General features: G+C 54.2%; 10 non-coding genes across 10 annotated transcripts; 4 read left to right on the forward strand and 6 right to left on the reverse strand.

Annotated features, from left to right (window-relative positions):
• Positions 1-11,870: 11,870 nt before the first annotated feature.
• TRNAE-CUC (transfer RNA glutamic acid (anticodon CUC)) lies at positions 11,871-11,942 on the reverse strand. The gene has a single exon. It is a non-coding gene; the product is annotated as a tRNA-Glu (tRNA).
• Positions 11,943-12,220: 278 nt separating this feature from the next.
• On the reverse strand, positions 12,221-12,292 carry TRNAG-UCC (transfer RNA glycine (anticodon UCC)). Its single transcript has one exon. It is a non-coding gene; the product is annotated as a tRNA-Gly (tRNA).
• Positions 12,293-13,177: 885 nt separating this feature from the next.
• Positions 13,178-13,249, reverse strand: TRNAD-GUC (transfer RNA aspartic acid (anticodon GUC)). The gene has a single exon. It is a non-coding gene; the product is annotated as a tRNA-Asp (tRNA).
• Positions 13,250-13,823: 574 nt separating this feature from the next.
• On the forward strand, positions 13,824-13,906 carry TRNAL-CAG (transfer RNA leucine (anticodon CAG)). The gene has a single exon. It is a non-coding gene; the product is annotated as a tRNA-Leu (tRNA).
• A 1,673-nt stretch (positions 13,907-15,579) lies between these two features.
• TRNAG-GCC (transfer RNA glycine (anticodon GCC)) lies at positions 15,580-15,650 on the forward strand. The gene has a single exon. It is a non-coding gene; the product is annotated as a tRNA-Gly (tRNA).
• A 4,122-nt stretch (positions 15,651-19,772) lies between these two features.
• TRNAE-CUC (transfer RNA glutamic acid (anticodon CUC)) lies at positions 19,773-19,844 on the reverse strand. The gene has a single exon. It is a non-coding gene; the product is annotated as a tRNA-Glu (tRNA).
• A 278-nt stretch (positions 19,845-20,122) lies between these two features.
• On the reverse strand, positions 20,123-20,194 carry TRNAG-UCC (transfer RNA glycine (anticodon UCC)). Its single transcript has one exon. It is a non-coding gene; the product is annotated as a tRNA-Gly (tRNA).
• An 895-nt stretch (positions 20,195-21,089) lies between these two features.
• TRNAD-GUC (transfer RNA aspartic acid (anticodon GUC)) lies at positions 21,090-21,161 on the reverse strand. The gene has a single exon. It is a non-coding gene; the product is annotated as a tRNA-Asp (tRNA).
• Positions 21,162-21,735: 574 nt separating this feature from the next.
• Positions 21,736-21,818, forward strand: TRNAL-CAG (transfer RNA leucine (anticodon CAG)). The gene has a single exon. It is a non-coding gene; the product is annotated as a tRNA-Leu (tRNA).
• A 1,673-nt stretch (positions 21,819-23,491) lies between these two features.
• Positions 23,492-23,562, forward strand: TRNAG-GCC (transfer RNA glycine (anticodon GCC)). The gene has a single exon. It is a non-coding gene; the product is annotated as a tRNA-Gly (tRNA).
• The last annotated feature ends 1,138 nt before the right edge of the window (positions 23,563-24,700 follow it).

Below are 24,700 nucleotides of genomic sequence, written 5' to 3' on the forward strand. Positions count from 1 at the left end.
TATGAACATCTACACAGTGGAATACTATACAGCCACAAAAAAGGAATGAGGAAGATCATTTAAATGAATAAGGCAGGTGTAGAAAAATATATATAGTATAATACCATTTGTATAAAAGGGGGAGTATAGACATTAGGTGAATAGGGGTGTTTAGGCTTTTCCTACTCCTAGTTGGTTCTCATTATCCCTCACTTCTTATCATGGCCCCTGACTCCTTTTGTGTGAAGCCACAAAATCTGCAGTGTGCGCAACCATGACCTTTTAAGCCACTGTCTGGGGAAGTCTGAACAGGTAGCAGCCTCTCTGCAAGAGTGGGATGTTTGAAACAATTGTATCAGATAATGGTAAAGGATCTCCTGTAAGCTTTTCTTAACAGGCAGACTTTACTCAACCCATTTAAAAGGCTGGTTAACCTTAATATGTATATGAATGATTTAAGATTTATCTTTCATCTACAATAGAAATAGAATGATTCATAATAGTTTGTTTTCTCTAAAGCCCTAATACAATGCAATGTTTGTCTTTTTAATTTGTTTGTTTTGATAACTTATATCTTTCACAGACCCAAAGGGCTGAATAAAATGGGAACTACACCTGTTTGTAGACTATTTTAGTTTGACTGTAACTGAAATGAAATATTTTGTCTGGAACTATATAATCAGTTAATCCAAGATGGCAAGTCTACAGGATGGGACATTGAAATACCCTAGAACAAAAGGCAATATGTTACGCAAGTTGGTAATCAATTTTTAAAATGTGCAAGGATGGTTTCTGAGCTGCTGGGATAAGAGTATTTGAACACAAAACCCTCTATTCCTCTACACAGAGATGTGTGGGTTTTTCCCCACTGACCAGTTCTCTAATACCAGCTGGGTGTCCTAAATTCAACTGAATTCTGATACTATCTACCTGTGGTTAGCACAGACTGCACAGGTTAAGGGCTCAGTCCCACAAGACTGCCACCGCCATTTCAGATACCTATCGCAAGTTCAGGTTGTCACTTGTGCGTCTGATCAACCAGTTATAAATTGGAGGCTCCCATAACTCCCTTCTCAAGTTTGATTATTTGCTAGAATGACTCCCTGAATTCAGGAAAACAGGTTACTTACTAGATTATCAGTTTATTATAAAAGGATGCAACTCAGAAACAGCCAGAATAAAGAGATGCATAGGGCAAGATATGTGGGGAGGAGCTCAGAGCTTTGATGTCCTATCCAGGTGGGCCACCCGCCTAGCACCTCCATGTGTTCACCAGCTTGAAAGCTCTCTGAACCCCCTAGTTAAGGGATTTTTATGGAGGCCTCCTCTAATAGGCATGCTTGGTTATTTTTTTTTTATTGAAGTATAGTTGATTTACTATAGTTTCTGTTGTGTTAGTTTCTGGTGTATAGCAAAGTAATTCAGTTATACATATATGTACATATTCTTTTTCATACTCTTTTCCATTAAGATTTATTACAGGATTTTGAATATAGTTCCCTGTGCTATACAGTAGGAGCTTGTTGTTTATTTTATATATAGTAGTTTGTATCTGCTAATCCCAAACTCCTAACTTATCCCTCCTCCACCCCCTTTCCCCTTTGGTAGCCAAAAGTTTGTTTTCTGTGTCTGTGAGTCTGTTTCTGTTTCATAAATAAGTTCATTTGTGCCATATTTTAGATTCCACATATAAGTGATATCCTATGGTACTTATCTTTCTCTTTCTGACTTACTTCACTTAGTATGATAATCTCTAGGTTCATCCATGTTGCTGCAAATGGCATTATCTCGTTCTTTATAATGGCTGAGAAGTGTTCCATTGTGTATATACACCGCATCTTCTTTATTCATTCATCTGTTGATGGATATTAGGCTGCGTCCATGTATTGGCTATTGTAAATAGTTAGGCATGCTTGATTATTAACTCAATCTCCAGTGCCTCTCCAAAGGATGGAAGTGGGGGAGTAGTTGGGGGGCTGAAATTTCCAAACTTCTAATCATAACGTTCTTTCTGGTGACAAGGCCCCATCCTGAAGCTATCCAGGAGCCCACCAAAATTTCCCTCAATAGAACATAAGATGCTCCTATCATCCAGGAAATTCCAAGGGATTTAGGAGCTCTGTGACAGGAACCAGGTCAAAGACCAAATATTAGAACAAAAGATGCTCCTAGCACTTTTATCTCTCAGGATATTACAAAGGTTTTAGGAGCTCTGTCCAGGAGCCTGGAATAAAGACATATATATATATATTTCTTATTAAAAAAAATATCACAGTACCTATATGGGGGTCTCTCAGACACGTGGCATAACAACACTGGGCATCATTATTTTACAAGTCCTAGCACTAATTGTTAAGCCAGACAGACACCAGCCCCTTCTCCCACTTTTGGAGGAAGGGAGGAGAAAGGGCCCACACAGCCATAATTCTCAAGAGAAACAAAGGGCAGTGTCGAACACCCGGTTGCTAGGCTGATCAGCACCTGAGCGGAGGCTGTGAAGGTTGAAGATGTCCTTCAGGTAATTCCAAAATGCCCACCCCCATTGAGAATCACGTATTTATTTATTTATTTATTGCCTTGCAGCTTGCAGGATCTTAGTTCCCAGACCAGGGATGGAATCCAGCCCCAGCAGTGAAAGCGCTGAGTCCTAACCACTGGACCACCAGGGAATTCCCTGATTTATACTTTAAAAAATTAATTTTCACACTGAAACATGCACAATATTTCAGATATCTTCTAAATCTTGAAAGGTTTTATTAGCATAGGCACAGCATTAATAATTATGACACTTTCTCCCACTTTGAAATATTAAAAATAGTTAAAATTAGAGTTCTAGGAAGCCCAGTAATTTTACCTTTTTGGTCTTTCCACTGGTGGCTGTCACCAGGTGCCTCATAGGGAAATTCAGAGCCACTCAGTACACTTACTGAGCTTGCAAAATCAGGGATGTCATCCATTTGTATTTCTTGTAAAATAAGAATGTATTTCTGTATAGTAACTAACTGGTTAATTTTACTTGTAAGCCAGGAAATAAAATGAATAAACAAATGTGATGTGGTAACAAAATTAATTAAATATTTGGGAAATCAAATCCTAATCTCCATGACAGATGATAATAATCACTACTATACTAATGAGGAAGGATATGGGGCGTTTCATCAAAGTTGGTTATCTCCTTCAACTGCCTGGGTCTACCCTGGGTCCAGCTAGCTACAGACATTGATTGCTCTGGTCCAATTAGCTCCCAGGCTACCAGCAGCATCCAGTCCCCTGCAGAAAGGAGAGAGTGAGAGACCAACATAGAAGTGGCACATGGTGGAAATGCCAGAAACATTGTCGGCTCTCCACCCCTCCCCCACCGAAACCCATTTGCTCCCCGCAGGGCTGTGGTAGGTGGTCATAGAATGAGGAGGCTGCACTGCTGTGGTCTGGGAGCAGCAGACGCTAGGTTTGGCCTAGTGGAAGCAACGGGTCAGGAAAATCCAACCACGTGCTCTGGAGAGATGCATGCCCTGTTCAGCTCCTGCCTGAGCAAAGGGGAATGAGGTGATCGCAAAGGACGGACTAGGAAGAAGCCGTGGACTTCTATCCGAAATGCAAAGGAATTAAAAAAGCAATCAATTGGGCATAGGGGCCAGCTGGACGCTTGAATGGGAGGTGCAGCGTGGGCATTCTGGAGTTCTTTGGCTGCTTGATCAAGGCCCAGAACAATGGAAACGTTGATGGCACAGTATCAGAAGCTTAGTAGTAAGAAGGAAACAAAATAGATAACAAAAGCAAGACAAACTCCAGCTGGGAAGTTTGAGAAAGAAAGTCTTAATAACCAAAATATAAATGTATACCAGGAAACCCATCTTACCTTCTGGTACCAGGATCAAAATTATGGGGCCTAGTGTAAAATGAAAATGTGAGACCCCTGTTCAGAAAGCAGCAAGAAAAGTACTGTTCAACGTAGTGAAATATAACACTTTTTCCTTTTTTTCTGTGGTCTCTCTGTCTTGACTTGTTATGGTGTTTTTTATTTGCTATTTAATGTCATTCTATGTAAAGAAAAATTAAGAATTTAAATAGCATGAATTTTACTTGTCATCTTTATATTGTGCAATGCCAGTTTTAAATGTTGACCAAGTTCTCACTATTGCCCATTTCTTATACTCTGCTTTATCTTGACCTAACTTTAGTCAGGCTTCTCTACTCCCCACAGGCCCTTAAACTTTGGATTGTCCCTGAGATTGAACAAGCACTAAAATGCAGAATATGTCCCTTTCACCAGCTTATCCTGAGAATCATCTGGCCAAAGGGAGATACATTTCCTGGGAAACTGCTCTGATCATGCCATCTATTCACTCTCCATTGATTCCTCAACTTCCCCTTAAAAGTTTCTGGTAAGCTCTGCTTACCCCTCCCTCTGAAAGAAACACCTTTTTCTGTTTGATTTTGAGATGCTTGCAGATTTCTGAGATTGGAACATTCTCCCTATCGCAATAGTCTTTTTGAAAAGTCTTTCATTATCTAAGTCTAGATTTGTTTTTATTTGACAATGAAAATATAAAAGCATTTAATTCATATGCTGAATCACTGAAACGACACAATCCATATTTCATAGCTCCTATGTGCACATGAATTTTTGTCCCTACCAGAACAGTGGAAATGCTGCATAGGACTAACTCAGCTGCTTTTATTTTACTTCTTGATACACACATACTACCAACATTTTCTATCTTTGGCTTGCTGATAAGTAAGGACTGAAAGGAAAAGGAACTATGGGTTGTTCTGTCTTTCTCTTTCCTTCTATGTCATCGTTTTCAGCATAAGTGGTTGGCTAATTCAGGGAAGTGATATGATAGGATTCCCTGGTCGTTTGTTTTTCTTAGAATGTCACTGCCTTTTGGTGTCTGAAGCAAGTTCTGCTTTGAAGGGAAAGTGTAGCCTCTGGGGCAAGCAGGTCAGCTTATTCAGTCATAGAGGCAATGTACTTACCTTATACTACTCATCTTAGGTTTTTGAATTCCCACTGCATAGTGGGTCCATCCGGAATTCTGTGTTCATCAAGCATAGCAAGTGCTATATACAAATGGGTGACAAGGAAGGCAGATAAGAATGTTGCTGGTATCTGCTTATTGAGCAGGCTTCATTGTCCCACCGGGCTCCAGTTACAAAACTCTCGGTCAAAGATAAAATTATTTAAAATTTCAGGGACATTTTTCGGGCATCCCTAAAAGTTTCTAATATTTGTTTGAATCATTCCCAAGATCTTTTTCTAGAAGGTGCTGTCTGTCCTTTTTAGTGCCCTTCCCTGGTGGTCTAGCGGTTAGGACTTGGCACTTTTACCGCCAAGGCCCAGACTCGATTCCTGGTCAGGGAAGCTAGTTCTGTTTCTGATCACCCACATTCTATTGTTGCCATGGCTGCTGCGGCTTCAGTGCCTGAGTCTTTACCGAGGCTTGCTTGCCCGTACCTCAAGTCATCTGGTCCTGAGGTATATATTTACGAAGGGAACAAGGTGACTGTGAAAAAATGAAAAATTCCTCTGTGCAGATTCGAACTTGCTTACATGTGCCTCACCACACTGGGAATTACTGATTTCTGTGGCTTGTCGTCCCCCACCCTCACTGTGCAATATAAGTAATTTCTACATGAAACGAGTGAGTTATTGCAAATGGTTTATAAATCTATTAAGGCTTTATTGGCATAGGCACAGTTTTAGTAATGGATGTAATTTCCACCCCCACCCCCCCCACCCAGTTCATTGAAACCCTAAGAGCAGTTACATTCAGAAATGTAGACAGCTCAGGTAATTTTACCAGATCCACTGCTGTTTCTGCTGGTGGCTGCAGCCGGGTATTCCCAGTTGCCCCATTAGGAAGTTGAAACCATCTATTATGCTTCCTTACGTATTTTAGGAATAGAAAACCACACTTCATCCGTTTGATCTTTTGTAAAAATAAGAACACATTTCTACATGATAATTGGTTAGTTAACTTTACCTGTAAGACAGGAACTGTAATAAAAAGATCAAGGATGATATTATTAAAATGGCAAGTTACATGGCAACAGTCCTTCCTTGGCTGTCAAGAGACGTCGTCCCGCAATTCTCAAAGTTGACTTCAGGATAACCTGGAGAAGTTTGAGAGGCATGAAGACTTTGCATGCCGCCCCTTAATCTGAGGATCTCCAAGTTCAGCATTGGTGGGCAAAAATCAGGAGCCATGTGGTCACTTGCGTATCTCAAAGATTGCACGCAAGCAAGCCTTTGCTATAACAGAGGCGGTGGGAGTCTCAACAGCAACAGAATACAGGTGACCAGAAAGAAAAAACAGCTTTTCCTGACTGGAAGTCGAACTTGGGCTGCGGCGGTTAAATCCTAGCCACTAGACTACCAGGGAACAGGGTCAGGAGGCTGCAGGCAGCACCTTGTGGAAAAAGATCTTAGGAATGATTCAGATATGTGTTAGAAAACTTTCAGGGATGTCTGAAGAATGTTTTGAAGTGGTGAGTGTGGTGGTGGTGCAGTGATTGCCACCTGGGTCAAAGGGTGGAAGGGAACTTTAGTGGCAGAAAAGTTGGAAGAAAGATTGTGACAAGTCAAGCCAGGCAGGAAGAGGATAATTTTTCCTACAACATTTTTGTCACTGACTCTCTGACCACAGGGGTTTCTCTTCTTTCCGTCCTTCTTTCTTTCTTCCTTCTTCCTTCCCTCCCTCCCTTACTACCTTCCTTCCTTCCATTCCTAAAATTTGTGTGCCTCTCTCCCTTCTGTAGTTTCCCTATGTTTGACTGAGGAAAACATGTCCTTTTTTGCCCACCCTTCCCCTAAAAGGACAATATTCCTGGTCTTCTCCAAATTTACCTCTCCCCAATGCAGAGGGGGAAACATTCAGGGTCAATGGGAAATGCCCACCTGGAGCTGCACCCTTCTTCTTGGCTGTGCTGTTATTTGCGACCTGGGAATGACCTGCACAAATGCCTGAATTCTGATGAGGCTTCTTCGCCCATCAGTATTGCTGAGGTGGGTGAGGCCTCCAGTGCATACAGGCAAGGATCCACAGGTGGCCAAAGGAAGGCTGTTTGCAGGGGTTTGAACAGAGCTTGGACATGGGAGGTGAGGTGCCCTTTCAGTGCAGAAAGGAGCTAGAGTTGACAGAGGGTCCTCCCTGTGCCACCATGCTTAGGCACAGAAGTGTGAGGAGTCCCATAATTCTAAATGTAAAACTGGCCTCACAGATCCTTCAGAAGGTATTTTTGTCAAGGTAGGAAGAAAGATCTTATTTTATTTTGCTCTTTATTAACTTAATTTATAAGTTTAAAATATTTAAACATATGGTATGTGGGCCTCCATTTGTACTCATTCCCACAGCTGCAGATATTAGGGCACACTGACTTCTCTGACTTTCCAGGCCCACCCATGTATCAAGCTATCAGCTCCTTGCCCTGACCACTTGGATCTAAGGTCCTTCTTTCCTAACTGAGTCATCTTTCCCCACTCCCCCCACCAGGAACCTTTTCCCGGGTCCCACCCCTAGTGAATCATAGCACCCTTGGAAATAAGCTCAGAACCTTTCCTACCCACTGTATCCATTAAGCATCAAGTCCTTTCTGTTTCATCCTCTGTGGCTTCCCCTCCAGTGAGGACAATGCCAAGTTCTCTGGGGAGTGTTTTCACCTCAGTAGCTCAAGCAGTTGCCATGTAGTTTGAAGGTACGGGGCTAAGGGGTGTGCATGTCCCTCTTAAAATTGTATTCAGTATCATGTTTCCAAATTTTAAAGAAGATTCCTTTAACTTGAGGAACACTCAGATATCCTACTAGAAGTTAATGAGAGGAGGGAGGAAAGGAAGCCTGTAAAGTTTCTCGGATGTTGGACTGGATGGATGGTGTGTTAGTCAGGATCTCCTAGAAACAGAACCATTAGGGGATCTGTATCTATCTATGTCTATATCATCTATATTTATATCTATATCTATATCTAGAGAGAGAGAGATTATAAAGAATTAGCTCATGTGATTATGGATCTGCAGTGTGAGTTGACAAGCTAGACACCCAGGAGAGCCGGTTCAAGGCCAGCAGGCCCCAGACCAAGGAAGAGTTTATGTTCCAGTCCAAGTCTGAAGGCGGGAAAACCGCAATTCCCAGTTTGAAGGCAGTTAGGCAGGATGAGTTCTTTCTTACAAGGGGGAGGACAGTCTTTTTGTTCTATTTGGTCATCCAACAAATTGGATGAGGCCCACCCACATTAGGGAGAGCAATCTGCTTTACTCAGTCTTCTGAGTGAAACGTTAATCCCATGAAAAAACATCCTCACAGAAACACTTGAAATAACATTTGACCAAATATCTGGGCAACCCATGGCTCAGTCAAGTTGACACATAAAACTAACCATCACAGATGGTGACACCGTTATACTAAGCACACAGAGAGAGACTTGCTTTGGTTGGGCTTTAGTTTAGGATAACTGCTTTTTCAGAGCATTTTTGCTTCTGCCCTATTTGGATGTAGTGCAAAGATGCTTTCATCTGGTTGCATAAGAGGGATGAATTAAGAAAGAAAAAGTCCCTTCTGGCAGAGAAACAGCAGGGCTGGGCAATAGTAGGCTAAAATACACTTCCCTGGGAGCGCTTGAACCAACAATATATTGATTTACAGTTAAACCTGCTGACCATCGGACATCAGGGACCACACTGAATTTTTTTAAGTGAAATTCACATAACATAAAATTAACCATTTTAAAGTGAACAATTCAGTGGCATTTAATACATTCTCAAGGTTACACAACCACCACCTCTATCTAGTCCAAAACATGTTCATCATCCAAAATAAAACTCCATATCCATTAAGCAATTATTCCCTAATACTCTCTCCTCCCAGAAACCAACGTTACCTCAAAAAATTTAAAGTTACAAACGTCCAGGAGTGGGATTAGAACCAATGACCTTTACACCTAACAGCCTAACACACTAACCACTTGCACCACAGAAGCCAAGGCAACATATTCATCCTTGCAGATTATATTCACAGATCTTTAATCAAACACCACGTTCCTCCGCTAAGATTTCCACTTCTTCACTTTCACATTGCAAGTAGGTCTGACTTGTGTGATTCTAAAAACTAAAACAAGAAATCATCCCTGCATGTGACACTAGGATCCTTACTTCCTTTCTTCCCAATTCCAGGAGGAAGCGACTGCCTCTTTCTCCTGAAGTTGAGACAGAGACACGAGTAAAACTGAATTCACTACTTGAGGGACGTGAGAATGGCTTGAGGGAACGGAGAATGAAGCAGGGGTGGGTTTTGGGCAAATAGTTCGCTGCTAATTTGAACTAATGATCCCTGCTTGGGAAGTCAGCCTTATGTCCTAATTTCAGTAAACGTCTTTGAAGCCCAGTTTCATTGCCCCTTTCTGAATTTTAAACAGATGCTGGGTTTATTCAAAGACATAAGTTCAATATGGCAGTGAGCTCCGAAGCTCTCCCTGAATGATTCTCAAGGAGTACTAAATACACCAACTGGAGGCAGAGCAACGTCTGGGGACCTGAGAGACTGTAGGTTGAACACTCCCCCCCAATACTACTCCTATTAACACACGTAGTGATACAAAAATTTTGCTGATGGGCCATGGCTCGCCATAGAGGATCACTAGTTTTTAATGAGTATCACTATAATTTTTTATTCTGAAACATGAAACCCACCTGCAAGTTACTTTGAATCAAGAAAATCAGTTTTAGTAATGAACGTAGTTACCCCAGATTCTTTGGAATTCTAAAAGCAGTTAACTATTCAGAGTTCTGCGCAGACTGGGCAATTTTACCAAACGCTCTGACATTTCTACTGGTGGATCCTGCCATTCAGAAGTTCCTCAATAGACAAAACCAGAGCGTCAATTACACTTACTTAAGGTCTGAAAAAGCCTACTTATTGATTATTAATTACTTAATAATCATTAGTGTTATAATATTAATGTATTAGCATGATCACATTTATCATATAATTATATAATGAAAAAAGTACTTAATTTATTACTATTAATGTAATTAATATTATATTAATATCAATTAATTATTAATTAGGTGTTAATTTACCTATATATTCATATGGTTAGTTTTTCTAGAAAAAAATTTTGATGCTGCTATGTGTAAAACCAGATCAGAAATGATATTCAGAAAATGAAAAATAATACGATGTCATTTCCTAGCTAGGAGGTAAAGCAGATACAAATGGAAGACACCACTTCCTCCAGGGAAAAGTCGATTTGATTCAAAAGGCTTTTGTAAAAATTCCATAGACAAGTTTTGCTAGAAGTGCAAGAGGCATAGAGAAAGTCTGGGTCCACAGAGTGGAGAGGCTTCTTTTTCTTTTCTTTTCTTAAAATTTTTAAACAAGAGTCAGGTGGTCAAAGTCCTATTTAAAAAAAAAAAAAGGAAAAAATAGCAGCTGAAGAGTCTAGAAGAAGAACTGAACGCAAAAACTTCCACATGAATAGAAAGGTAACTGCCAAGGAAAATATTAAACAGAAATAACAGGAGCTGGAAACTGAACTAGATAAATCTCAGCACCAAGGAGAATGCCATTTCCCGGTAAGGAAGGATAGTGACAAAGAAAAGATATAGTGGTGTGAAAAAGGTGGGGAGTTTTCCTGGAAAGAAAGGCAGGGTGGAAAAGAGAACAAAAGTCAACGCCAGAGAGTAAAAGGAGGTTATGTGAACGTATCCTTAACAAACGCAATTACCACAATGGTGCAGCCATCTGGCCTAAAAAAAATGAGGGCTGCGATTTACTATGAGAGCATCATCAGAAGAAGACAGGTACAGGGGTGGAGAGAAGGATGGTGTATCCTGGGTACACAGACGGTAAGGCAGAAATGGGAAATTATTAGGTCATATCTACGTGAGGGGCGTGTGTGTGTTTGGTTCGGGGTGGGGGAGGGAGGTATTCTCGGTAATATTGTTGCCTCACTGTGATAGGATTGAGAGCACTGGTCATGCAACTGGAACAAGATGACGGCTAGTAGTCCACCCTGTCAGGCATCTGCCTCCACCGCCTCCCACCTGCTTGGCTAAGTTTGCCCGACTGGCCTGCGGTATCTGCCTGCTCTCTCACTACCGCTGCCCGGTGGTGTAACTACTGGCACGTGTCCAGATTCATTTTCACATCTCTGGCCCCCGGGTGCCTTGGTCCGCCTCTCTGCTCCCATGGCCCGCACAAGACCAGGACGCCCTTGGAGCACACCACCGACACACGGGAGTCACAGGCAGCCCAGGAGCTGGCACGCAACGGGGAAGCTGGCCCGAGCGGTTGCTGGCATGAGCGACGAGATAAGGGAGGCGAGTCCACGCAAGTGGCCCGACTTGGAGATGTAGTTCCCTGTCCCGCAGCCTTCGGCTGTCGCCGCCGCCGCTGCCGGCACGCAACACTGCCACCCCCGGCCCACCACCCCTAACTTTACAAAAAACAGCAGCATCAGCACCAGCACAACACCGGTACCACCGCCGCCGCCAGCGGCAACACCAGAACCAGCAGCACCATCACCTCACGAGGAAAGACGGGGTGGGTGGTCAGAAGGGAGGGGCGTCGTGGGGGAAGCAGTGCTGATGGAGAGTCCAAACACAGGCGGGGGCGTTTGCTCGTGGCCACGGCCACGGCGGGGAGAGGCGCGGCCCCGGCCACTCGTGTTTGGGGCTGAGGCAAGCGTCCGGAAAGGAAGACACGGGACGTCGAAGGCCTCGAGTGGGCGCGCGCCAGTGCGGCCAAAAGGTTTGGCCGGGGAGGCAGGGTGGAGGTTGCCTGGCAGGGCTTGGGCTGGAGATGCAGGGCACCGGGCGGCTCTTGTCGGGGCGCCGAGGCCGCGGAGCAAGCGTGGCCTAAAAGTGGGATGTGGACGGTGGGAGGTAGAGAGGCTTCCCTGACCGGGAATCGAACCCGGGCCGCGGCGGTGAGAGCGCCGAATCCTAACCACTAGACCACCAGGGAGCGTCAGGCTCTACCACTGCTCCTGCTGGACCCATAGCACCCGCTCGGCGCCACCTTGGCGCCAAGACCCGGCCTTTCCAAGTCCAGCCACGCGCCGCCCCTGGCAATCCACGTGTCCTACCGTCCTTCCTGCTTGCAGCGCCCTCAGAACACTGCGCGCCTGCTTCTCGCACACACGAGAAAAGCCGCTGGGGCCAGCTAGCTCCCTGCTCCCAGCTCTCCCTCACAGGCCCCCGGCCGGCCGGCCGCCCGTGGAGCTCGGTAAAAGGTCAGCCCGCTGCGTTGGCCGGGAATCGAACCCGGGTCAACTGCTTGGAAGGCAGCTATGCTCACCACTATACCACCAACGCTGCACAGCCCGGGCCGCCCCGAGACGCCGGCACCGGGCTCGCCCGAGCGCACTCTCGTCGCCGCCGCCTTCTCCTCCTCCTCCTCCTCCAACTCCTCCTCCTCCTCCTCCTGCTCCTCCTTCTCTTCGACTCCTCCTCCTTCTCTTCCTCCTCCTACTCCCCTTTCTCTTCCCCGTCCTCCTCCTCCTCCTCCTCCTCCTCCTCAGCCGCCGCCGCTTGGAGCAGCCCTGCCCCGACGCCCCGCCGGCCGGCAGCTCTGTGACGTCACAGGCGCCACCAAGGCCCCCCGGCGCCCCACCCGCGCCAGCCCTACGAAGCTGCCCTAGGCCGCCGGCCCGACCGCCTCAGGGGGGCGCTCTCGCTGCCTTGCTGCTCCAGGGCCCTCCGCTCCACGCCGCGGCCCGCCCCCGCCCCCGCCCCGCCCCGCCCCGCTCCCGGGGCACGCGTCTTCCAGCCCCCGGCTGGCCAAAGCCCTTCTCCACCGGGCGCTGGGCCAGGCCACTTCCCGCACCGACAGGGCACGCCACTCATCCGCCTCCCACCCGTCCCGGCAGCTGTGCACCTATGCCGCTGTGGATAGCTGCGCAGCTGTGCGTCGCGACGCAAGGAGCCCACTGAGACAGCCACTTTGGGCGGGCCGCAATGTCATCGGGCGCTTGTGGGGTCCAGAGGAGGCCCTCGCTCGGCCCTGGCGACTGAGCGCCCGGCGAGGAGGAAGGGCTGGGCGGCTGGAGGGGGGCGAGGGTGGGCAGGCTGGGCACGCGCTGGCGCCCTGCGCCTCGCTGGAGGGCGGAGGGCGGAGGGCGGAGGGAGGAGAAGAAGGGCCCTTGGGAGCCAGGCGGCAGGACAGAGAGCGGCGCCAGCCACCAAAAGAGGGCGTGTTGCCTCCCCGTCGGGGAATCGAACCCCGGTCTCCCGCGTGACAGGCGGGGATACTCACCACTATACTAACGAGGACGGCGGCCACCGCCCCCGCGCCCGGCCGCTCTCGGGCTGCCTGCCGACGCCTCCCCCTGCCCTCCGGCCCCCTGCCCACCACGGGCGCCCGGCACGTGCCCGACCCGACCCAACGCCACACCAACCGCGCCCTCCAAAGCAGCAGCCCCCGACCCCGACAGGGACCCGGACCCGCGTGGCCCTGAAAACTCCGAGTGCGCGCTGCCTATTGCCTCCGACGCGGGGATCGCGCCGGGTGGAGGGGGCCCGAGACGCAAAGCAAGGCTGCGAGGAGGGGGTGGGCGCGCGCCGGGCCATGGCCGGCGAGGAGACGCGCGGGTGGGGGCCGGCGGCAGGGGGCTGGCCCGACGCGGCCCGGCTGCGTCCGGGGCCAGGGCTGGGCGAGGGCGCCACCGCGGCGCAGCCAGGCGCGTCGTCTGGCCGTGCTCCCCGTCGGCCGCCGCGCGCCCGCTCCGTCGCTCACCCAGACGGCCGCGCGCCTGGCGCGGAGCACCGCGTCCCGCCAAGGGCACCGGGGTTCGCGTCGCCTCGGGTCCCAGCCAGCCGAGCGGCCACGCGCACGCCCAGGCCCGCCGTCAGGATGGCCGAGCGGTCTAAGGCGCTGCGTTCAGGTCGCAGTCTCCCCTGGAGGCGTGGGTTCGAATCCCACTCCTGACAAGCCAGCCTTTTGGCCCGCCCGACAAACGCACCCGGCCCTACGGCAGCGCTTTACTGCCTTCCAGTCCGTTCGCGCCTTGCACTCTTGCGGCCTCTCCGAACTCCGGCCCGGACATCCACGCCTCTCAGACGCGGGACCTTCTCAGCCACGGCCGCGGGCCTGGCAGAAACGGCGCACTAGGAACCCTCCGGCGACTGGCTTTCCGGACAAACGCCCTCCCCGCCAGCTCCTAAGCCCCCTCCTACCTGCACCCACACCAGAAAAACCTTCAGTCCTTCGCAGCCCATCTTCCCTCACCTGCTTGCGGCTGCTGCTGCTGGTGCTTTTCCTGCCTGCCTGCCTGCCTGCCTTCGTCCCTCCCTCCCACTCCCACTCCCACGCTCCACCCCGCCCCCACCGCCACACGCAGAACGGCCGCGTGTGGAAAGCCCTCCACGCCTGGCCCGCCCTCCGACTTCGGCCTGGTGAACAGCGGACTCGCTCTCACAGCCTTTCTTCCACTTCCGCCACCAGCAGCTCTCCCTCTTTCCAACATCCTGTCCTTCCCGCCAGCCCCAACGGCCCGCCTGCCCATTCCATTCCCTCCACAGCCACACCGTCTTGCCGGCCTGTGGTGCGTGCCCTCGGTGCTTTTTCGCCTTGGGACCTTGGCCGGACCACACCTGCCTGCCTGCCTGCCTGCCTGCCTGCCTGCCTGCCTGCCTCCCTCCCTGCCTGCCTGCCTGCCTGCCTGCCTGCCTGCCTGCTGGGCCGCGTGCAGCCCAGCCTCCTGCTGGCCAGCCAACAGGGGGCCCTCCCTGCACGGGGCCTGGCGCAGGAGTCGCTCCCGGGAACGGTGCTCCAGTGAGTAGTGAGCGGAAGCCCTGGATGCCCTGTCACCCACCACAGACGTCCGGCCCCCAGCCCGGGCCACCCACCTCGGCGCCACAGCGCAAGTCCCTCGGGGAAGCCGCTGCTCCGGCCGGACCCAACCACACCCTGGCGCGCTCCCTCCCTCACCGGGCTGTCCGCGAGCCAGCAGCCAGTCTGCCACAGTGCTTCTCCTCACAACCAACGCAGCAGAGCGGGACCCCGCGGGAGAGGGGTGGGCCAGAGCGCAGAAGCGAGGCTCAGACACCTTTGGTCTTGTGGCCTGAGCGCCGCTCGGCGACGGCGGCGGCGGCGGCGGCGGCGGTGCCCGGCGTCCATCTCCCACGCTCGCGGTCCCTGCACAGCCCCGAGCTCCGACCCCTGCCCCCGCCCGCCCTCGCACGCCCCGCACCAGCAAGAAAGCCAGCCGCCAGAGGGACTGTGCGTCGGGGCCGGGCGGCTGCTGAGAGGAACGTCGGCGCTCGGCCGCAGCGGCCACGCCTCGCCTGCCCTGACTGGGATTCGGGCGCGGGCCAGGCCGCTTGGGCTCCTGGCTTCCTCTGGCGACACCGACAGTCTCGCGGCGGCCGTGGACGGCAGAGAAAGCGCAGGACGGGCCGAGCACGCCTGCGTCCCTCCGTCCCTCGGTGCTTCCGACCGCCTCGCGCCCTGGGGTCGCCAGCGTGCCCGGAGCCTCTCATTCAGGTGGCCCGTCGGCCTCCTGCTCAAATGGAGCACATGCCCACGGGGCGAGCAGTGACCAGGGTCCGGCGGTTGGCGGCGAGCGCCGCTGGGGCAGCGCCGGGGGCCGGCGGCCACCGGTGCATGGGTGGTTCAGTGGTAGAATTCTCGCCTGCCACGCGGGAGGCCCGGGTTCGATTCCCGGCCCATGCAGCCGCAGCGTCCCCTTTTGGTTCCCGCAGCCCCACAGCGGAGCTGGGCTTCCCCGCTGCCACACTCAAGGCACCGGTCGTGCAACAGCTCGCTCACCACCGCACCTTCCGGCCCCTGTCCTTCCCACGCAGACGCCCCCACCCCACACACACCCGGGAGCCAGGCCTCCGGGACCTGACACCTTGCGGGCTCAGCCACTCTTACGCCCAGACCCCTTCCTTGTCCTTGTTCTCGTCCTTACCCCGACCCCGCTTGTGTCACGCTTTTCACTGTGAGGAACACCCCACACTGGCACCCGCACAGCCCAACCTCTTCACCTTTCGCCACGTTTCCAAGCTCTCTGCCTCACTCTGCCCGCACTTCGAGAGTTATACTATGTTTGCACAACCAGGAGCAAGGAAGTTGCCACCTCTGGGAGTGATACATCCCACTTTCCTGGACAGTCCCCAAAGCGTTCACTTGCACGAGGAGTTCAAAAGAAGTCCACACCATCATCGCAGACTGCACTCTAGATTCATGTTCTGACCCTCGACAGAAATACGTTTCCAACACCGGCCCGCTCCTCCACCACTACTGCCACCACCACCATCAGCACGACAAACACCAGCCCCTCCCCTGAACCTCTGCTCCCACCAACAGCATCAGCCCTCGGGACAGCACCACCGGCACCACCACCTCAGCCTCCACCCTACTCCCACAGACACCCCCATCCCACCCCCTATCTCCCCGCTTTTTCCCCCGATCCTTTCCAAATCCTACGTTGTCAAGGATCCTGCCCTTGCCTCTGTCCCGTTGCCCTCCTTTTTTTCCCCTTCGTCGTCTTCTCCTTTTCGCAGCAGTACGGTTGACTTACAATACTGTGTGACTTTCAGGTGTACAGCCAAGTGATTCAGTTATATGTCCTTTTCCAGGTTATTTTCCGTTATACGTTATCACGACATATGAATACAGTTCCCTGTGCTGTACAGTAAATCCTTGTTGCTTCTGTGCTTTATGTCCAGTATTTCCTCTCTGTTAATCGCAGCTCCGGATTTTTCCCTGCCCTACACTTTCCCCTTGGGTAACGAACAGTGTGTTTTCTATGTCTGTGGGTCTGTTTCTCTTTGGCACATACATTCGTTTGTAGTACGGTTTAGATTCCACATATCTTTGTGCTCCTCTGCCTGACTTACGTCGCGAAGTGTAATATACTCTAGGTCCATCCTTACTGGTGCAAATGGCAATATCTCACTCTTTTGTATGGCTGAGGAATATTCCACAGTACGTACGTACCACGTCTTCCTGTGCCAGCCATCGGTTGATGGGCACTTGGGTTTTGTCCATGTCTTGGCTGTGGCCCGTAGTGCTGCTGTGAACATGGGGGGGTGCATGGATCTCTTCAAATGACAGTTTCTCTCCTTTGCCGATGTGTACCCACGATGGGGATTGCTGGATCATATGAGAGCTCATATTTCACCTATTTATTTAGTGTGTTGTTTTTATTTATGCATTTAATATTTATTTATTCGTTTACTTATAAGAACTAGTAGCTGCAATTTTGGAAGAAAAGTTGATTAACAGTATTGAGTTAGTTTCAGGTGCACAGCAAAGCGGATACTGTCTTCCATGTCTAATATTGTTTCAGGTTGCTTTCCATCACAGTTTACTACAGGATATTGAACATCATTCCCTGTGTTATTCTGGAAATCCTTGTTGCGTATGTCTTTTATATGAAGTACGGTGTATCTGTTCATCGCAGCTCCTACTTTATGTCTCCACCCCTCCCTTTCTCCTCGGGGAACCACCAGTGTGTTTTCTATGTCTGTGAGTCTGTTTCGCTTTGGCACATACATTCTTGTCTATTATGTTTTAGATTCCACGTATCTTTGTGCTTCTCTGTCAGACTTAACTTCACTAAGTGTAATATTCTCTAGGACCATCCTTATTGTGGCAAATGGCAATATTTCATTTTCGGAAATGGCTGAGTAATATTCCACAGTACATTTACACCGCATCTTTTTCTGTCAGCCAACCGTTGATGGGCACATGGGTTTTTTCCATGTCTTGGCTGCGGCACACAGTGCTGCTACAAAGACGGGGGTGCGTGGATCTCTTCAAACAACAGTTTTTCTCTTTGGCGGATGTGTACCCACGACGGGGATTGCTGGATCATCTGATGGCTCATGTTTCTCCTGTTTATTTTGTTCGTTGTTTTTATTTATTTATTTACTTACTTACTTATAAGTACTAGTACTTGTGGTTGAAGAAGAAGAGTTGATTAACGATATTGAGTTCGTTTCAGGTGTACAGCAAAGGGGATACTGTTTTCCATGTCTAATATCGTTTCAGAGTGATTTCCATTACAGGTTATTGCAGGATATTGACTATCACTCCCTGTGTTATTCTGGAAATCCTTGTTGCTTATCTCCTTTATATGAACCACTGTGTATCTGTTCATCGAGCTCCTAATTTATCCCTCCACCCCTCCTTTTTAACTCGGGTAACCATCACTGTGTTTTCTAGGTCTGTGAGTCTGTTTCCGTTTTGCACAGAGATTCATTGGTAGTACGTCTTAGATTCCACATATCTTTGTGCTTCTCTGTCGGACCTACTTCACTAAGTGTAATACTCCCTGGGAGCATTCTTGTTGCGGCAAATGGCGATATTTCATTCTTTCTTATTAATGGCTGTGTAATATCCCATAGTACATATATACCACCTCTTCTTGTACTAGCCACCCGTTGATGGGCACTTGGGTATTTTTCCATGTCTTGGCTACTGCAAATAGTGCCGCTGTGAACATGGAGGTGCTTGTGCCTTTTTGCACTCTTGTTTCGTCATTTCCGGGTACGTACCCAGGAGTGGGATTGCTGGATCATAGGGGACCTCTCCTTTGGCCTCTTTCAACCTCAACCCCTCCTCCCCCCACCCCCGCCGCCACACACACCTGAGACCGGATGGTTTCTCCCGACGAGAGGCGATGTATGTCTCTGGGGCAGTAGAATGCCCCCACCCCATTCGGACCCCGCCTAGCCCCTGTGGCGCGCTCCGTTTCTGTTGTTCTCTTGCCTGCCTCCTACCCACCGCCCCCAGTCCCAACCCACTGGTTAGCCTGACCACCTTGCCGCGCAGCACAGCAGTCTGGCGCCCTCACCCGCCACCCCACCGCGAAGGGGTCCTCTCCCACCATCTTCCTCGCCCCACAGCCCACTCACACACCCCGCCCTTCCCCCAGCCTGCAGGCTCGGACCCCTCTCCCCGCCACCTTCCCCTTGTATCCCAGGCCCGACTGTCACATGTCCTGCCCGGAAGTCTCACTTCCGCCAGTGCTCCTCAGACGCACTCCTACTCCAGGCCCACCCCGCCCCCTGATCTGACCCACCCGTACACACGTGCCGGGCCAGGTGCTGCCACCACCCCAAGCTTCTGCTGAGCCCCTGCCTGAGGGGCCAGCCGCTCTCCCGGGCCAGGTCCCCGCCAGCCCAACACCTCCCGCTCCTGCCCGCGCTCCACCCAGACACCCCAGGCCCTTCCTCGCACCTCCCAGCACGCGGCCCACCGCCGCCCTCTCTCCATGGGGTCGTTCTGCTCCGTTCCCTAACCCGCGTGGGGTGACCACCGACCACGGCCACAAACACCTTCATCCCACACTGTCAGCCACCCCCACGGCACCGGCAAGGGCGTTCAGGAAACCTGCTGCGGTGGTGCGAAGCACCCGTCTGCCCACCGGTGCTCCGTTCCACAGGGGATCCGGCTTTGTTAGAAGGCACCGCCTGTGACACCGCCGTCGCCGTCGGCGCTGCCGCCGCTGTCGCCGTGGGGGAAAAGCAGTGCTGATGGAGAGTCCAAACACAGGCGGGGGCGTTTGCTCGTGGCCACGGCCACGGCGGGGAGAGGCGCGGCCCCGGCCACTCGTGTTTGGGGCTGAGGCAAGCGTCCGGAAAGGAAGACACGGGACGTCGAAGGCCTCGAGTGGGCGCGCGCCAGTGCGGCCAAAAGGTTTGGCCGGGGAGGCAGGGTGGAGGTTGCCTGGCAGGGCTTGGGCTGGAGGTGCAGGGCACCGGGCGGCTCTTGTCGGGGCGCCGAGGCCGCGGAGCAAGCGTGGCCTAAAAGTGGGATGTGGACGGTGGGAGGTAGAGAGGCTTCCCTGACCGGGAATCGAACCCGGGCCGCGGCGGTGAGAGCGCCGAATCCTAACCACTAGACCACCAGGGAGCGTCAGGCTCTACCACTGCTCCTTCTGGACCCATAGCACCCGCTCGGCGCCACCTTGGCGCCAAGACCCGGCCTTTCCAAGTCCAGCCACGCGCCGCCCCTGGCAATCCACGTGTCCTACCGTCCTTCCTGCTTGCAGCGCCCTCAGAACACTGCGCGCCTGCTTCTCGCACACACGAGAAAAGCCGCTGGGGCCAGCTAGCTCCCTGCTCCCAGCTCTCCCTCACAGGCCCCCGGCCGGCCGGCCGCCCGTGGAGCTCGGTAAAAGGTCAGCCCGCTGCGTTGGCCGGGAATCGAACCCGGGTCAACTGCTTGGAAGGCAGCTATGCTCACCACTATACCACCAACGCTGCACAGCCCGGGCCGCCCCGAGACGCCGGCACCGGGCTCGCCCGAGCGCACTCTCGTCGCCGCCGCCTTCTCCTCCTCCTCCTCCTCCTCCTCCTCCTCCTGCTCCTCCTTCTCTTCGACTCCTCCTCCTTCTCTTCCTCCTCCTACTCCCCTTTCTCTTCCCCGTCCTCCTCCTCCTCCTCCTCCTCCTCCTCCTCCTCCTCCTCCTCCTCAGCCGCCGCCGCTTGGAGCAGCCCTGCCCCGACGCCCCGCCGGCCGGCAGCTCTGTGACGTCACAGGCGCCACCAAGGCCCCCCGGCGCCCCACCCCGCGCCAGCCCTACGAAGCTGCCCTAGGCCGCCGGCCCGACCGCCTCAGGGGGGCGCTCTCGCTGCCTTGCTGCTCCAGGGCCCTCCGCTCCACGCCGCGGCCCGCCCCCGCCCCCGCCCCGCCCCGCCCCGCTCCCGGGGCACGCGTCTTCCAGCCCCCGGCTGGCCAAAGCCCTTCTCCACCGGGCGCTGGGCCAGGCCACTTCCCGCACCGACAGGGCACGCCACTCATCCGCCTCCCACCCGTCCCGGCAGCTGTGCACCTATGCCGCTGTGGATAGCTGCGCAGCTGTGCGTCGCGACGCAAGGAGCCCACTGAGACAGCCACTTTGGGCGGGCCGCAATGTCATCGGGCGCTTGTGGGGTCCAGAGGAGGCCCTCGCTCGGCCCTGGCGACTGAGCGCCCGGCGAGGAGGAAGGGCTGGGCGGCTGGAGGGGGGCGAGGGTGGGCAGGCTGGGCACGCGCTGGCGCCCTGCGCCTCGCTGGAGGGCGGAGGGCGGAGGGCGGAGGGAGGAGAAGAAGGGCCCTTGGGAGCCAGGCGGCAGGACAGAGAGCGGCGCCAGCCACCAAAAGAGGGCGTGTTGCCTCCCCGTCGGGGAATCGAACCCCGGTCTCCCGCGTGACAGGCGGGGATACTCACCACTATACTAACGAGGACGGCGGCCACCGCCCCCGCGCCCGGCCGCTCTCGGGCTGCCTGCCGACGCCTCCCCCTGCCCTCCGGCCCCCTGCCCACCACGGGCGCCCGGCACGTGCCCGACCCGACCCAACGCCACACCAACCGCGCCCTCCAAAGCAGCAGCCCCCGACCCCGACAGGGACCCGGACCCGCGTGGCCCTGAAAACTCCGAGTGCGCGCTGCCTATTGCCTCCGACGCGGGGATCGCGCCGGGTGGAGGGGGCCCGAGACGCAAAGCAAGGCTGCGAGGAGGGGGTGGGCGCGCGCCGGGCCATGGCCGGCGAGGAGACGCGCGGGTGGGGGCCGGCGGCAGGGGGCTGGCCCGACGCGGCCCGGCTGCGTCCGGGGCCAGGGCTGGGCGAGGGCGCCACCGCGGCGCAGCCAGGCGCGTCGTCTGGCCGTGCTCCCCGTCGGCCGCCGCGCGCCCGCTCCGTCGCTCACCCAGACGGCCGCGCGCCTGGCGCGGAGCACCGCGTCCCGCCAAGGGCACCGGGGTTCGCGTCGCGTCGGGTCCCAGCCAGCCGAGCGGCCACGCGCACGCCCAGGCCCGCCGTCAGGATGGCCGAGCGGTCTAAGGCGCTGCGTTCAGGTCGCAGTCTCCCCTGGAGGCGTGGGTTCGAATCCCACTCCTGACAAGCCAGCCTTTTGGCCCGCCCGACAAACGCACCCGGCCCTACGGCAGCGCTTTACTGCCTTCCAGTCCGTTCGCGCCTTGCACTCTTGCGGCCTCTCCGAACTCCGGCCCGGACATCCACGCCTCTCAGACGCGGGACCTTCTCAGCCACGGCCGCGGGCCTGGCAGAAACGGCGCACTAGGAACCCTCCGGCGACTGGCTTTCCGGACAAACGCCCTCCCCGCCAGCTCCTAAGCCCCCTCCTACCTGCACCCACACCAGAAAAACCTTCAGTCCTTCGCAGCCCATCTTCCCTCACCTGCTTGCGGCTGCTGCTGCTGGTGCTTTTCCTGCCTGCCTGCCTGCCTGCCTTCGTCCCTCCCTCCCACTCCCACTCCCACGCTCCACCCCGCCCCCACCGCCACACGCAGAACGGCCGCGTGTGGAAAGCCCTCCACGCCTGGCCCGCCCTCCGACTTCGGCCTGGTGAACAGCGGACTCGCTCTCACAGCCTTTCTTCCACTTCCGCCACCAGCAGCTCTCCCTCTTTCCAACATCCTGTCCTTCCCGCCAGCCCCAACGGCCCGCCTGCCCATTCCATTCCCTCCACAGCCACACCGTCTTGCCGGCCTGTGGTGCGTGCCCTCGGTGCTTTTTCGCCTTGGGACCTTGGCCGGACCACACCTGCCTGCCTGCCTGCCTGCCTGCCTGCCTGCCTGCCTGCCTGCCTGCCTGCCTCCCTGCCTGCCTGCCTGCCTGCCTGCCTGCTGGGCCGCGTGCAGCCCAGCCTCCTGCTGGCCAGCCAACAGGGGGCCCTCCCTGCACGGGGCCTGGCGCAGGAGTCGCTCCCGGGAACGGTGCTCCAGTGAGTAGTGAGCCGAAGCCCTGGATGCCCTGTCACCCACCACAGACGTCCGGCCCCCAGCCCGGGCCACCCACCTCGGCGCCACAGCGCAAGTCCCTCGGGGAAGCCGCTGCTCCGGCCGGACCCAACCACACCCTGGCGCGCTCCCTCCCTCACCGGGCTGTCCGCGAGCCAGCAGCCAGTCTGCCACAGTGCTTCTCCTCACAACCAACGCAGCAGAGCGGGACCCCGCGGGAGAGGGGTGGGCCAGAGCGCAGAAGCGAGGCTCAGACACCTTTGGTCTTGTGGCCTGAGCGCCGCTCGGCGACGGCGGCGGCGGCGGCGGCGGCGGTGCCCGGCGTCCATCTCCCACGCTCGCGGTCCCTGCACAGCCCCGAGCTCCGACCCCTGCCCCCGCCCGCCCTCGCACGCCCCGCACCAGCAAGAAAGCCAGCCGCCAGAGGGACTGTGCGTCGGGGCCGGGCGGCTGCTGAGAGGAACGTCGGCGCTCGGCCGCAGCGGCCACGCCTCGCCTGCCCTGACTGGGATTCGGGCGCGGGCCAGGCCGCTTGGGCTCCTGGCTTCCTCTGGCGACACCGACAGTCTCGCGGCGGCCGTGGACGGCAGAGAAAGCGCAGGACGGGCCGAGCACGCCTGCGTCCCTCCGTCCCTCGGTGCTTCCGACCGCCTCGCGCCCTGGGGTCGCCAGCGTGCCCGGAGCCTCTCATTCAGGTGGCCCGTCGGCCTCCTGCTCAAATGGAGCACATGCCCACGGGGCGAGCAGTGACCAGGGTCCGGCGGTTGGCGGCGAGCGCCGCTGGGGCAGCGCTGGGGGCCGGCGGCCACCGGTGCATGGGTGGTTCAGTGGTAGAATTCTCGCCTGCCACGCGGGAGGCCCGGGTTCGATTCCCGGCCCATGCAGCCGCAGCGTCCCCTTTTGGTTCCCGCAGCCCCACAGCGGAGCTGGGCTTCCCCGCTGCCACACTCAAGGCACCGGTCGTGCAACAGCTCGCTCACCACCGCACCTTCCGGCCCCTGTCCTTCCCACGCAGACGCCCCCACCCCACACACACCCGGGAGCCAGGCCTCCGGGACCTGACACCTTGCGGGCTCAGCCACTCTTACGCCCAGACCCCTTCCTTGTCCTTGTTCTCGTCCTTACCCCGACCCCGCTTGTGTCACGCTTTTCACTGTGAGGAACACCCCACACTGGCACCCGCACAGCCCAACCTCTTCACCTTTCGCCACGTTTCCAAGCTCTCTGCCTCACTCTGCCCGCACTTCGAGAGTTATACTATGTTTGCACAACCAGGAGCAAGGAAGTTGCCACCTCTGGGAGTGATACATCCCACTTTCCTGGACAGTCCCCAAAGCGTTCACTTGCACGAGGAGTTCAAAAGAAGTCCACACCATCATCGCAGACTGCACTCTAGATTCATGTTCTGACCCTCGACAGAAATACGTTTCCAACACCGGCCCGCTCCTCCACCACTACTGCCACCACCACCATCAGCACGACAAACACCAGCCCCTCCCCTGAACCTCTGCTCCCACCAACAGCATCAGCCCTCGGGACAGCACCACCGGCACCACCACCTCAGCCTCCACCCTACTCCCACAGACACCCCCATCCCACCCCCTATCTCCCCGCTTTTTCCCCCGATCCTTTCCAAATCCTACGTTGTCAAGGATCCTGCCCTTGCCTCTGTCCCGTTGCCCTCCTTTTTTTCCCCTTCGTCGTCTTCTCCTTTTCGCAGCAGTACGGTTGACTTACAATACTGTGTGACTTTCAGGTGTACAGCCAAGTGATTCAGTTATATGTCCTTTTCCAGGTTATTTTCCGTTATACGTTATCACGACATATGAATACAGTTCCCTGTGCTGTACAGTAAATCCTTGTTGCTTCTGTGCTTTATGTCCAGTATTTCCTCTCTGTTAATCGCAGCTCCGGATTTTTCCCTGCCCTACACTTTCCCCTTGGGTAACGAACAGTGTGTTTTCTATGTCTGTGGGTCTGTTTCTCTTTGGCACATACATTCGTTTGTAGTACGGTTTAGAT

The sequence above is a fragment of the Eschrichtius robustus genome, chromosome 3, assembly GCF_028021215.1.
Source record: "Eschrichtius robustus isolate mEscRob2 chromosome 3, mEscRob2.pri, whole genome shotgun sequence".
NCBI classification, from domain to species: Eukaryota; Metazoa; Chordata; class Mammalia; order Artiodactyla; family Eschrichtiidae; genus Eschrichtius; species Eschrichtius robustus.